At 34.2% G+C, this 5,349-nt stretch overlaps 1 long non-coding RNA gene across 1 annotated transcript; it reads left to right on the forward strand.

Moving 5' to 3' along the window:
* Window positions 1–2,504: 2,504 nt before the first annotated feature.
* On the forward strand, window positions 2,505–5,123 carry LOC114190825 (uncharacterized). The gene is made up of 3 exons (XR_003605856.2): window positions 2,505–2,837; window positions 3,947–4,097; window positions 4,391–5,123. It is a non-coding gene; the product is annotated as an uncharacterized LOC114190825 (long non-coding RNA).
* Window positions 5,124–5,349: the final 226 nt, after the last annotated feature.

The following is a 5,349-nucleotide window of genomic DNA, read 5'->3' on the forward strand; positions in this document are numbered from 1 at the left end:
AACCACATAATATAATCACCGAAGCTTAGAACAACTGTATAATGACGTGTTTACTTTTTCCGGGAAAAGCTTTTAGATAAACCAACCAAAAACTAAAGAAAAAAAAAAACCAAAGGAAAAAGTAAAAGATTTAACACGTTGAAGTGATTGATGATACGCATTTCTATAGGTAGAAGGTCAATGTAATAACGTAAGCCGCCACACAGTAGGATAGTCTAAAACAAAGAGGAAAAATATATCCCTAAAGGGTTTTTCCACCAGTTAAATTTCTCTTGGAGGAGTGTCTCAATTATTGTCCCCTCTGGCAGAATTTTAAAATCTGAGACCTTTTTTCTGGTTGAAGAAACTTGGAAATGTGGAATGAAGAGGCATTTTGACTCGTTGGTCATTTAGGGAATGGTTTCTTTATAAATTTGCGTATGAGTAATGATTTCATCCACCTTTTTCTGTTGGGCTTGTTTGGTGTTAGATTTATCTATTAGCTCTTGGAAGTTATATCAAGGAAACTTTATTCTGCCAGCATTTTCGGACATTTGCTGGCCCCCCAAAAGCTCATTTTGACTTAAAATATGGACAAAATTCAAGTGTTAATATCTTCAGTAATTGACTACATCAACATCTTTAACAATATACACATCTAATGCACATTCTCATACTTCCCAGTAGATAGCCTTATTTTTTGAGTATGTCATCATAAGTTCAATTTTTGAGAACAATGATACCCACAACACAAAATACTATTAAGAAGTAAACTTTAAATTTAATTTAATCTTACAAAACTAGTATCTAAAATGAGAGATTTGTACCAATTTTTTATACTATGAGACGGTCTTATATCTAGTTGAGGTAGACTTCAAACAAATATCACAAGAACAAATCAGATACTGAATTTAAATCTTGTCTTAATTTAAGAGCTTCTCCTGTTTAAACTTTATTCATGTATGTGTTTTCCTTCACATTGTGGAGATTTCCGGGCCAGACACTGTTTTGGTCGTATTAGAGAAACGTCTTTAGCATATTCAGTGACCTTTGTTTCGATAATGAACTTGATGGGGGAAAAATCCATTGGGAAGACTCGTGTCCACAGGAATATATGGTGTACTAACTTCACTTAGCTGGATCACACATGTTTCAAACTTTGCCAAATTCTCTTATCTGATACAATTTCTCATTTGTATGTGGGATGTGTCCAAGGCGCGTCTACCTAAAAGTCTAGGTAAAAAAATTTTAAATATTCAAGTTTGGTTTTATTTCAGTTTCATCTCAAATTTAAATCACTTATTATATGTTTCTAAGTTCTAATTATGAAGACATAAAATGGAGATTGCCGAGTTCTGAAGTTTGAACACTGGCCGAAAGGAACAATCATGTGTTGAGAATTGGTGTTTAACATTTGAAGAAAATGTACCCTAAATGAAAATTTGTAAATGTCAGATTTGGACTGATCTCAGGTGACTGTTGGCAGTAAAAAATTTAGGCCAGTGTTTGAAAAACTAGTACAATATTTTTATGTCTACTTTATTGGAATGCAGGAACTCGATTTTTGTTTGTTTATGCATATTAACATTAACAGTAATAATATATAATATTATATAAACACACTAAATATCGCATTTATGAATGCTGATACCTATTGTCACATATTGGTACACTATTACATTCTAAGAAGGCACAATACTTGAGGGTCTGATGCAATGTCACAAAGTAGTTGGAACAAAAGGCAACATTAATACAAATCTTTGCGACTTTTATGTTCCTCTTTTCTTCGCTACAAAATCTACTCTCTCTCTCTCTCTCTCTCATGTCTTTGTACATATATGCTTATTATACCTTTAAACGACTTTTTCTTATTAAACTTGTTATTCAAGTTTGGCATATTGCTGCAGTGTGATGGATCCCCATCGAAGTCCATCACTATCTTCTCTTTACCCTAGTGGCAAGCAAAAGGGAAATCCTTTACTTGAGAGCAGAGTATAAACTCAAGGTCAAAACCTTCAAAAGAATAAAAAATATAAGAATATCAAAACTTTGATTGTAACACCCATAAGGGTATAATGTGCCTCCAGTTTCAGTACTAGTTTTGTTAGACTCAGTACCTAGCTAAGTAGGTGAAAAGGGTGTCGTTTGCTTTAACTATGTGGTCGAGTTTTTAGCCTTCTAATAACATCACACACAATTTTAACTGGGTGTCATTTGATAATGCAAATTCCAAAGTAGATGGATTAATCAAACAACTTGATTGCAGACGAAAAATGTTAACTTGTGAAACAAAAAAACCATATTTTATATGAATGGAGGATTCTTGATGGAAACAGCTTCCTGTTATTAAACGAAAATCCTACGTGTGAAAAGCAAGTTAGGGGTAGTGTAGAAAGTGGACTTCAAATCATGTGAGCAAAGAAAGAATCTCCTCAACGGCCAAATGAGAGAAGAAGAAACAAGAATCTGTTCTGAAACTTACGTATATAATAAGGACCCCATGAAAAAATAATGCATGGCCATATCAAAAACTTTAGTCATCTGTCTCTCTCTCATATTCTCTTTTTTCTCTTCCCTACCTCCCACACTTTCCCTGTCTGCCATAAATACATAAAAAAGTTGAGGGGAATGTCGTCTGGTTCGAGATCATTCATGTAAGTAGTCTCAGACGTAACTCTTCTGGGTGATTTCGGACCAGGCTTCATTCCCCTCAGCAACCAACCAAAAGCAGACACTATTTTCTTCCACTCCTACATACATACACAACCTTCTTTTCCTTTGATCAGTCTCCTTATGATGTCGTGCTCTTGAGCAAGTTCTGAGGCAATTGAAGACCAAAGAAGTATTGCATAAAACGGGTATGTAGCAGTAATTGGTTATCGTGTATACTTTCTGGTGCTTGTTATAACTCATAATTTTAAGTTCCTACCCCTCATCTACAGTTTATTTTGTTCATGTGTTGTTTTGCTGATAAACTATAGTTTGTTTGTTTGACTTTGGGACCTAAGCAGCATAATTAGATTTTTCTTGCTTGTGTTCTGTTGGGGAACAATCTCTTCATTCTTCTCCAGAATCATGTTATTTGTTCAGGACAAACTATTTTTACCAGGTGGTTAATTGATTCCAGAAAACTAACACTACAGAATCAGAAAAGAATTATGAGATTGAAGAAAGGCAAGTGGATTAACGGGTGTAATGAGAAGACTATCACAAGATTCTTCATAACTTTTTGTTGTTATTTCACATTAATCACATGGAAAAGCACACGCTTTCGTAAGACACAAATATCAAAGGGCAGGCTTTGTTGGGATCACAATCATGAGTTGTTTCCAGCATAAAGCTTAATCTCACCAAGTTTCGATCTAGTTCATTTTTAGGTAATACTGATATATTAAATAAATTATTAGCGGAATGATTGGATGGAACACTGTTACTCATCCAATCATTTGCGTCTGAATCTGATTTGAGAGTCTTCTCTTACAGTTGCACTATCTAGTATGAGTACAGAGAAATGGTAAAATAATAGGTGAAAAAAATAGTATTACAATAATGTAGTCCAAGGCTAAGACATGACATACATAGTCAAACCGAAAATATACAGCTAGCAGCAACATAAACTTAAGGCAGTTTTTTTAGGGTAAAGATTGTAAATATCCTCCACTAGAAACAATTTTGTTCGAGTTGAGTAGGACAAATGTGAAGGATAAAGTTTTTCCCTTTTGAGTATTTTTACGTTTGTGTATTTAGGAGGACACGAGATTATTGGTTAAAATGAAAAAAATCCTAGTGATTAAACTGAAACAATACTGTAACAAATGATCAATGTGTTGAGTAGTCAAGTATTTATAGTTTACAACTCATAAAAATGTACCAAAATCACATGGCTATCACAGAATAGGTAACAGTTTTTATATAGCAAATGATTCAATCTAAGGGCATTTTGGAGTGTTGACATCATCCTTTGCAGGGAAACTGAAGTTACAGGTGACAGGAACATGCAGATGGTAGAGTATGGATCGGGGAGTATCACTTGTCCGTTCAATTGCACAAAAGGCGAAAAGAACAGTATAATTATTCTGCCATGTTTCACCTGTGATGGAAAGAAAACCCCCAAGCAGGTAAATGTACCTTTATGACTTTATAAATTTGTAAAGCTGGTTGAAAACTAGGTAAGAACAAACTCTGTAAACCATGAACATGGCTCTAAAAAAATTAGCAGCCAAAGAATGCAGCACCCTTCATACAAAGAGCAGATTAAATAAAGATGCTTGAAACATGACCAAACATTATGTTTGCAATTGCAAAACAGTTCTTTAAATACTGTGCCAATATTTCTTGACCCCACACGCTTGGTGTGATCAAATGCTTGTTTGTTACTTTCATCTGAGTCATGATTTTTATTTTGGTACAGATGAAATAAAAAAAGAACAGTTAGAGACAGCCTTAAAAAAGAGTTGGTAGGGTCATCCCAATTCCCAAAGCAGAGTCCAGTGTTGGTTCATTCCATGATTGATTAATTACAGGCAGAGGCTCCATAGAATCAGATTCCAGATCACTTACCTAAGCCACCAAGCAAGTTCCACCTAAAAGAGACTGCAGAAAGCACAGATAACAAACTACATGCTTCTTTGGCACCTGCAAAGCTGCCATGCACATGCCACAGAACCACCAATTACACCACCAACACCTAAACCTGCTTTTTCTGCATATTTCCCAACAACCAAACATTAACATCCATTCTATTATCATCACTCAATACATGCTACAACTGCAAGATATTATTACATGATCCAAGTTCATGTAATCCAACCAATCATCATGTCACACATTCTTTCTACAAACTACAAAATATAATTACATGTCACATAAAGATTAGTCAGATTAAATAATTCTTGTCTACACAATAATTTCTCTATAATTGCACTGTGGTCCAAGTGTAATTCTGTGTAGTCCCTTATTATAGTCATGTATGCTTTTATAAATTTTCTTATTGACATTTATACAAAGCTATTGCACCTCACCAAAAAGTCAAAACCTCAATTGTTGCATTCCTTCCATAATATCTTTATCCATAGTGTAATGACTCATGACAGAAAACCATCCTGTGAAAGGTTAGTGTATGACATCACAATTTTCTTTCAGCATTTGAAAGTTCAAAAACAAGTGCTCCTCTCCACTACATTTTCAGGATTTATTTCAAAATTCACACCTTTAACAAATTCTCCAAACCACTCTCTGTTATTAGATGAAGTTTATTGAAAAAATACAACTTTAGTTTGCTATTTTGTTTTAGTTTTTGATAAATTCTTAAACAATAATGCATCACTTGTTAAAAGAGATATATGTTTAAGATAATGTTAGTACTCCTCT

Source organism: Vigna unguiculata, chromosome 7 (assembly GCF_037176805.1).
Source record: "Vigna unguiculata cultivar grain cowpea cultivar isolate G323 ecotype 2 chromosome 7, ASM3717680v1, whole genome shotgun sequence".
In the NCBI taxonomy this organism is placed as follows: domain Eukaryota; kingdom Viridiplantae; phylum Streptophyta; class Magnoliopsida; order Fabales; family Fabaceae; genus Vigna; species Vigna unguiculata.